The following is a 9,248-nucleotide window of genomic DNA, read 5'->3' as shown; positions in this document are numbered from 1 at the left end:
AGAACTGGCTTTGAGGAAGAGGACACAACTGGCAGGTCTCCCTTCAAACCAAATCCCTGGCCTGCTCTCCCTCCTCGAAAGGCAGGGGGCTACTACCTGGGGCTCCCTCTCCTGCCCCCACATTCTTGGCCAGAGAGTGGGGCGAAGGGAAGGGAGCATCTGGGCATCCCAAGCTCCCCCTGTCTCAGCTGTCCATTATACGGCCTCCCGGGCCAGCGTGGCACAGAGACCTGTAAATCGGGTCCCAGTCCCCACTCTCCGTGTGCCTGGCACATCGAAGACGCCAGGTAGGTATTATTTTGCATGAACAAGCATCCAGAGGACCCAGGAGGCCTTCCGGAGGAAGTTCTAGGCGTGGAGGTCAGAATCTGCCAAACTCCTCTGAACTTGGAAGTCGAGAGGATCCAGGGCCAGGAGGGAAAGGGCAGCACTTCCCTCAGGCCTCAGAGGCCAGGGGAAGGGAGGGAGGGAGAGGCAGCCAAGATCAGAGTCGCCCAAAGAAGGAGGCCGCGTAGAGTCAATGGCAGTCTGCTCAGGGCCGCACTGAACTGAACCGGGCACAGGAGGCGGGTGTCTGGGCCCAAACTCGGTCAGGATCACTGTTCCCTGCCCCCTCGGCTCCAGAGCTCAGCGGGACCTTGGCAGCCACCCTCCCCAAACCCCAGGATGGCTGGTGGTCAGAGCTTTTGAATTTGAGTTTTGGCACCCTTTAGTCATTCCTTACGTATTTATCGAGCACCGACTACATGTCATGCTGATCAAGGATCTGCTCTAGCAGTGAACAGAAGGCAAAATCGCTGCCACCGTGGGGCTTAACGTTTTCCTGAAAGGAGACACTACCTAAGAGCTATTAAAGAATAACAGTAATGCGGCAGAGTAAAAGGAACAGGAAACACGGGGGTGTTCAGGAAGTATCACTGGAGCAGAGACCCGAAGCAAGTGAAGAGGAGCCAGTGGTGGCTGGGCGAGGAACCTGACAGTCAGAGGGAGCAGCCAGTGAGTGCAAAGGCCCTGGGGTGAGAGCTAGTGTGGAACAAGGGTAGGTCAGGCCACTGGGAAGCCAGGGGAATGGAGGCCTGTGTGAGGCCTTGAGCTTTTACCCTGTATGAGTGGGAGCCACTGCAGGGTCTATAAGGAGAGCCGTGGAGTGACCGTGTCCACCAGTCCGACACTCACCTCCCTGGGCTTTAATCTTCCCCTGTAAAAAGAGAACCCAGGAGCAGTGACCTCACAGAGTTGTGGTGAGTTTTAAATAAAAGAGTTTCTATAACGGGATCTGCCTGAAACATAGGATGACTCAACACAAGGTAGGTGATAACATGTTATTCTTGTTATCCTCAGTGCGGGATCCCCTCTGGACTCACTCCAGCAGGTGGCCTTCCCGCGTCCGCTTGAACCAATCCCCTTGGCCATGGTAGCTTTCCAGGAGGATCTGGGCTTTTCACAAAGCCCGCTGGGCCGGGCCTGAACTCTTCTTCAACGTTCGCTCTGACGCCCAGGCAGGTGTCTCCCTGGGGAACGCTACCAGGCCATGACCTGAGCAGCTGACCATGTGAGTGGGATGGGCAGCAGAGCCAGGCAGGGTGCAGGGAAGAGGTGGGAGGTGACGGGTGACTCAAGGGAATCCGCAGGGTGCACGTGGCTGCCCACGGTCACAGTGCCTCCCTCCTTCCTGACACCAGCATCCTGGGGCACCTGAGCGGGCTGGCAGAGCTGCCCATCTACCATCATGCTCGGGCTGCCAGAGTAGGCAGGCTCTTCTCACTGGCTCCTCGGTGATGAATGGAGTCACCATCCTACATAAATATATGAAGCTCTGGGCTTGGTCGGGACCTCTGAGGCCCCAGGTAACCCTGGCCTTAGACCAGAAGCAGCCTGGGGCTGGTGAGACAGAAAGACCAGGACGACCGCTGACCAGGACGACCGCTGACCAAGCACTGGCCACGTACAGGCCCTGCTCATGTGCACCTCTCTGCGGAAGGAGACTGCCTGCCGTTGCTGGCCTCGGAGCCGCAGGCTGCCCAGGCCTCTCTCTTTAGCGGGCACCTCCCCCACCTGTGGTTTCCCTTCTGTTCACTCGTCCTTGGGCGGCTGCCCCAGGCTTGAGGAGCAGCTCTGCCTGTAGAGCTGGAAGTACCTGGAAGTTCACCCCCCTTAAGGTGGCCTTTAGCCAATGACTGGGGTGCAGGTGAGAGCAGGCTCGGTTCCCTAACCTCTGACGGGGACAACCCCGAGGGGTCACGTACCCTCCAGAGACCCCTGTGGGACAGCTGAAGGCATCCTCTGCTCCTTGTTGCCTCTCCCTCTCCCCTCCTGCCTCCCCAGTCCCTCTCCTGTCCCCAGGGAGCACTCCCTCAGTGACTCCCTTACCCGGGGACCCCCTTCTCAGGGTCTGCTTCTGGGGAGCTCGACCTGAGACATCTTTGGGGTGATAATAGTAGTAATAGCTGATATTTACTGAGTACCTATTGTGTGCAAAATATTGCCATAAGTGTTTCATAACATTCACCTCGCAGTCACCCAGGGAAGTCGTGACTCCCTTTATCCCCATTCCACAGATGAAGAAACTGAGCTCCAGGGAGGATAAGTCCATTACCACGGAGATGTTATCGTTACCTCCTTATGGTTAAGTGGCCAAGAAAGGATTCTTACTTGATAGCCCTTCTGATAGGGCGGGAGTCCACACGTGTACGCCCAGAAGCAGCATAAACATAGCGCACACATTCACACAGTCTGAGGGCTCACGGGCCAAGCCACAGCAGACACTGTGCCTAGCCCAGGGTAGGCATTTGGAGACTATCCTGTGACATGGTGCGGCTGCCGACCCAGGGCAGGCCAGCCATGATTTGTTGGTCATTATGGGTTCATCAAGGGCAACCCCAGGGAAATTTTTTGTCCCATCCCTCCCTCACATTCAAGGGGACTGGGCACAGTGTGGCCCCCTGAACAAGCGCAGCCCTTGGGTCTCCAGATTCAAGGCCATCACTTGGTACCTGCCATGCTCATAAAAGTCTGCTAAATAAATGCACGAATTACTTCAGCCCGAAAATTGGGACCACAAACCAATCAGGCTCGCAGAACCAGATTTTTGGTAGAGAAAACCAAAGACACACCAATGCATGCACATTAAATTGAATCAAGAAAAAAAAAATACAACCTGAACAGGCGGTGGCACAGTGGATAGAGCATCGAACTGGGATGTGGAGGACCCAGGTTCGTAACTCTGAGGTCACCGGCTTAAGCGTGGACTCATCTGGTTTGAGCAAGGCTCACCAGGTTGAGCCCAAAGTTGCTGGCTTGAGCAAGGGGTCACTTGCTCTGCAGTAGCTCCCCGGTCAAGGCACGTATGAGAAAGCAGTCAATGAACAACTAAGGAGCCGCAACGAAGAATTGATGCTTCTCACCTATCTCCCTTCCTGTCTGTCTGTCCCTATCTGTCCCTCTCTCTGTCCCTGTCACAAAAAAAGAAAGAGGAAAAAAAAAAAAAGAAAAAGAAAAAATACAGTATCTTTTTTTTTTACAGTATCTTTTGAACAAACAAAATCACAATCAGATCCAGAACTGTGAGCCCCAGGGCGCCATCCTAGGCAGCGCACTTTGCCAGGAGTCCCGGGGACCTCAGACGAGCAGGACAGAGACCCTGACCTCTAGAGGTGCCCAGTCTACCTGGGGGGAGCCCAGGAGAAGGGCGTGTCCAGCAACGGGCAGCTGCATTTCACCATCTCTCCTAAGCAGCCGAGTGCCCGTGTGAGCCAGCTCAACTCTCCCAGGCCCCCACCCCAGCTCAGCTGGTCACTTGGGCCCAGATGCCACCAAGGAGATCTTCTCTCACCTCATACACCCCAGGCCCAAGCCCTTTCAGGCCCAGAGCCAGAAAGAAGGGGGACCCAGGCGAGCCCACCAGGTGGACTCAGTGAGAGAATGTTGCTCCCTGTCTGAACCCCTCCTGCGGCCTCCTGCCGGCTCCCACGGGGACTTCCGCTGTGCGTGCGGGCAGGCAGCCCTCCTTGTCTGGTGGAGGACATCAATGTGCCCTTTGTCACAAGCCCCTTTCAGAAAAGAAGCTATTCAAACAGGGCGGCAAACTTTGGGACGATTCATTACGAGGCTAGGCAGCAGCCACCAGCTGACTCCTCCCTGTCTCCATCCTTCCTTGGGGCGGGGGTGGCACGTGAGGAGCCAGCTTGGGGGCCCACTCCTCCTCTCAGAGCTTCTGTAGGGAGACGTTCAAGCCGGGCAGGCTTCTAGTAGTGTCCCTGCTGTGCAGTGTCCTCTGAGAAGGGCGCCACCGAGGCCCCAGGCAGGAGGCTGCCTGCGGTCCAGAGACGGGAGGGTCCGGTCCACTTCCTCGAGGCTGCGGGCCACTGTGAGGGCCCTGCTCCCCACCCCCTCTGATCCCCCTTCTTAGGGCAGAGAGGGGGTCCGCCCTGCACAGGGCCAGGCACACAATGGCTAACCGACACATGCTACTGAATAACCGGCAGGTGACCTCCGTCCACTTAGGACACCGCCCCTCCAACTCAGGACAGGGACTTGGGCCAGAGGCTCCAGAATGGGAGAACCCACCTGTGCTCCTGGGCCGCGGTATAGGTGCCCTCCCTCCCCCTCCCCTCGGGCTGAGCCTCTCAGGCTGGGCCCTGACCTGTGACTGCCCTTCCTCTCTCCCCCACCCCCTGTCAGCCCAACCTGTTCTCTCCTCCTTGTTTTTCTTTCTCTCTCCCCGTTTCTTTGTCTCTTCTCCCTTTTATCCATTCAGCATATTTTTCTGCACTCATACATGGAGCTGGGCCTTGGGGGAACAGAACAAATAAGCCATGCTCCTTGTCCTCAGGTAAACAAGTGGCAGGTAGTCACCGTATGCTCAAGTTTTAAGTGGCAGGTTGAGGTGTGGGCCAGGGCCCCCAGAGTCCCTGTGTTGCTGCGAAAAGAAGAAGGCTTCTCAGGGGAGGGGCTGTTAAGATGAGTCTTGACAAATGCATGGGGGTTTCTGGAATGGAGAAGGGGAGAGTGGGGGGAAAGGTATTACTGCTAGAAGGAACAGCATCTGCAAAGGCCCAGAGATAAGACCGAGCACAGCGTGGGGGGGAGGAGGTTCAAGGGTCTGGGGCAGCTGGAGCACAGTTACGTCAGGCCTTCTTCACCTCATCCTGCCCGGATCCCTCCCTCCCTCTCTGCCCTGACCTGCTCTGAGGGCATGGGACGTGGGTGTCTGGAGTCAACCCCTGGCTCCGCCACCTGAATGGGCACTGCCAGTCTCTCTGCCCAGCCTCTCCCCCTCTCTCCAGCAGCCTCTGGTGGGAGCAGCCCAGTCCCCCCGCTACGTGTAGTTCTGGCAGAACTGACAACCACTGTCCCCATGTGCCTGGCCACAGGGAAGGCCTGGGATCAGAGATGGCAATCCCAGAATCCCATTCCCTTGGCCAGAACGACCGCTCCCAGGATGGGCCTGTGATCCAAGACCTCCCTGGCTCTGACATACAGCCACCGGGGGAGTGAGATGCTCTGTAGACCGCAGTGAAGGGCAGGAACAGGGTTGCGGTGGAAATTAAGTGAGATAATAATACATGTGGCGTAAAGTGTGTGGTTCGAAGCCTCCTTTAGCTCTCAATTGATGTTACCTTTTGTTTCTATTTTCTTTTTCTTTCCCAACCGTACACCCCAGGGAGCTCAGGTTAGTCCAGGCCTCTGGTGGCACACAGGGGGACCCTGAGGCCCGGAGAGAGGCCACGACTTGCTCCCTCCCTGGCTCCTGGCTCCTGGGCAGTCCTCCCCCCACGGGCTGCTCCGCAGGGAAGGGTGGCTCTCCCATGGTGTAAGTGTGTCTGACTCTGTCCTATGAAGACTGCGGCTCGGAAGACTGACCCCTCAGCGGGACTGTGGCTTTCCTGTGGCCAAGCAGAGAGGCGGCAATGCCTCCTCCCGCGGCGTGGATATCAGCTGCGTGAGGACCCCTGAGGGCCTCCCACCCCACGGACCCCCTGCACCTCCGCTCTCCTCCCGTCCCCGCTCTGTAAGTCCACCCTGTGCTCCTGCCCCGGCCCAGCCTGGGACAGGAGCCACCAGGGGCCATGCCAGGCCTCTGGGGTCACTCTGCCCAAACCGCTGCATGTTTCCGAGTAACCTCGGCTGTTCCCGTGGGAGTGGGACAACCAGGAAAAGGCCTCAGAAAACCAACCTAGAAGGCTTTTCAAACAAAAGAGTGTGATTTCCTTCAGGGGAGGGAAAGGGAAAGGGGAAAAAAAAAATGCCCCCCCACAGTTCCTCCTTGGCTCTGAGCGCCTCAGTCACTGTCTTGGGTGCATTTCGTGGTTTGGCAGCAGTGGGTGTATTTTAAAATCTGCTGTCCAGGCAGAGAGACAAAGGAGGCTGGCTGGGGCCCGGGGAGACCTCAGAGGACAGGGGTATTCATCTTGTTAAAAATAGCCCACCCCGTTGCTATTTCTATTGAGTTTGGCAAACAGAGCCGTATGATTTTCCCTTTTCTCGGCCATGCTTTGCTTGGACCATCTGATAAAAATAGTAGATAACAAGCTAAAAAAAAAAAAAAAAGCCAGGATATTTTTACATGTAAGCCCCACTCAGAGTGGGACTGAGGTGGGGTGGACAAGAAGGGGAGAAGCCTGGGGCGTGGGGCGGGGGCAGGGCCCGTGACCACAGAGGGCCGGGGGAAGGGAGAAGGAGGTCAGCACTCAGCCAGGGAGGAGACATGGGTAGGGATGTCATGCTTTTTCCTATGTCCACAGCTCAGGGTCAACAAACAGAAGCGGGGCCCTCCTGCCCCACTGTGGACTTGGCAGTTTCCCAGGCTCTGCCGGCCCCAGCCCCGACCTTCAGCTTTGTTCCCACCACCCGGCCCCAGAGGTGGGAGGCCGGGCTGGGCAGGAAGCAGGCGCTGGGCATATCTCCGGGCGGGATTAGCAGCGCCAGAGCCCACGGCCGGCCGGGAGAGGGGCCTTCTGGAGAAACACACACCTGAGGCCCGAGGCTGAGGGAGGCAGGCGCTGGCACAGAGGAGAAGGGTCAGGCTGTGCGGGCTGGACGGCTGGCCCACTCGTGTGGCCATCGGTCAGCATGCGGTTTCACGAGGCTGGATACTTGAAGTTACTCTGGGTGTGACAGAAACATGGGGACTTGGAGAGCCCTGGGGTGTGTGTGTGTGTGTGTGTGTGTGTGTGTGTGTGTGTATGCGTGTGCGCGCAGTGGCCATGCACGTGGCTGTCTAGGGTGCCCTCCACGATGGTGGCGGCCTTGGGGAAGTCACCGCTGGTTCCCATCATGGCCTCCACCGGAGTATAGAGTTTGTCCTGAAGGACCGGGGCCTGAAGGAACCGAGGTGTGCAGACATGGCAGGGGCCGCTTCCACCGCGGAGACTCCAGGGCAGAGCGGGGCTGGCCGGCAGCAGGGAGGGGCTGGGAGACCCCACGTGGGTCAGCCTCCATGCGCCGGGAGGCCTCTTACTCTTTTTAGTTAGGGATTAGGGCAGGCACCGGCTCACACACCAGCTTCTCCAGCGCTATGGGGCCGGGGGGGGGGCCCGCAGGACTGCTGGATGAACTTTTCATACTTCAGGCCCTTCAGTGTGTAAGTCTGGGGACTCCTCGGAGGCAGAAGCGGGTCTCCACAGCTGCAGACTTCCTGGAAGTGACAGGCTTATGGGACAAGCCGGAAGCTCAGCATGGACACCTGAGGAAACCTGGGACTCTCCTCCCTGTCCCCAGCCCTGCTGTCACCACCACGTGACCTTGCACTGCTTCATTCTCCCAGGCGGGAGCTTTAGAAAACCATGTTCACCTTCCCCACGGCGACCTTGACAGGCCAGGCAGGGCAACCCATTCCCATTTAAAAGATGGTAAAACTGATCCAGGTGGAGGACTCTGAGTGGGCTGAAGCCACAGAGCACACCAGAGGCAGCACCCCTTCCTGCTGGTCCATTCCCCCTTAGCCAGCCAGCCCGAGAGCTGTCCATTCTCTGGCCCCTGCAGCCCTGTGCTGGGCACGGCCCCGTCCTCTCCCAAGCAAGGAGGCGGACACAGAGTCACTAAGGAGGGGGCACTTGGGGGCTGGCATAGGCTGGCCTCCGCCACCCGGGAGATGGCCGGAACAGCCAGGGCCCTTGCTGGTCAGAGCACTGGACAGGGAGTCAAGGGTTCTGAGTGGGCCTGACCTGTGGTGGTGCGGCACATAGAGCGTAGATCGGAAACACTTGGGACGCTGTATCGAAACCCCGGACCTGCCCGGTCAAGGCCCAGGATAGAGACAACCACTGCTAGTTGGTGCTTCCTGCTCCTCCCTCCTTTCTCTCTCTCTTTCTAAAATCAATAAGTAAAATCATTTAAAAAAAAAAAAAATAAGAGCCCTGAGTGGGCTTCGCGTAACTCAGTGTGGCTTTAGGAAAGTCGCTTTCTCTCTCTGGCTCTCGCTTTCTCTAAGAAATGCTCCCTGTGGGAGGAGCCTTCCTAAGCCCAGCCCCTGGCACACAACAGCTTCAGTACTTTGAACAAATAGATGGAAGTCAATGCGAGGGTGCAACAGGACTGGCTGGACCAAGTCCCTTCCGGGCCTGTCATCTTGCAAAGGCGATGTCCCCAGCTGCCCCCAGAGCCGTCCCTTGTCTAGCGCAGCCATCACCTGTCCACAGCCAGGAGAACCCGTCCTGTGGGCACTGCAGCCACCAGCACCCCCCCCGGGACTTTCCCTCAGCCCTCCCCCTTCCCTGGGTTTGTTCCCCATTATTACCTCCAACAGTCAGCCCGAGCGAGGGTCACATGCCTGCCAGGGAGCACAGGGAGCTGTCCGGCTCCCTTGTCCCCTCCCCTTCGTGTTCCTGGGCACTGTTGACTTTGTAGGGGCAGCTGGAAGCCTGAGGCAGGGCTGGGGGGGGGGGCCGGGGCGGGCGCTGGGCCCAGAGACTGGACTGGAAGGGCCAGTTCCTCCGCCGAAACCTTAACGCAGGTAAAAGGTAAACAAATAGACAGGAGTCCTCGGCACCTCTGCCCAGAGGTATGGGGGCAACAGGCAGGCAGCGGGGGGACAGTGCCCTTCTAAGCCTGAAGACACGAGGCATTTAAACGTGTTTAAACCTCTCTCCACCTGAGCCAGCCGACTCTTACGATCTCAGCTTTTCAGGGCTTGGTTCACTGTGCCTTGAATAGGAGGTTCCCAGTGCAATGGGTTTCTGGGGTTAATGATGACTAAGCGCTGTCGCTGAGTGAGCACCAAGTGTGTGCCAAGCACTGTGCTGATGTCT

General features: G+C 57.8%; 1 long non-coding RNA gene across 1 annotated transcript; it reads right to left on the bottom strand.

The window, feature by feature from the left end:
- Positions 1–4,648: 4,648 nt before the first annotated feature.
- LOC136319820 (uncharacterized) lies at positions 4,649–8,830 on the bottom strand. The gene is made up of 3 exons (XR_010728226.1): positions 8,738–8,830; positions 6,973–7,106; positions 4,649–4,987 (listed from the first exon to the last, which is right to left on the bottom strand). It is a non-coding gene; the product is annotated as an uncharacterized lncRNA (long non-coding RNA).
- Between the last annotated feature and the right edge of the window lie 418 nt (positions 8,831–9,248).

This window comes from Saccopteryx bilineata, chromosome 1, assembly GCF_036850765.1.
Source record: "Saccopteryx bilineata isolate mSacBil1 chromosome 1, mSacBil1_pri_phased_curated, whole genome shotgun sequence".
In the NCBI taxonomy this organism is placed as follows: Eukaryota; Metazoa; Chordata; class Mammalia; order Chiroptera; family Emballonuridae; genus Saccopteryx; species Saccopteryx bilineata.
Note: the sequence above shows the minus strand (reverse complement) of the source record. Positions and strands in the feature narration are given on the sequence as shown.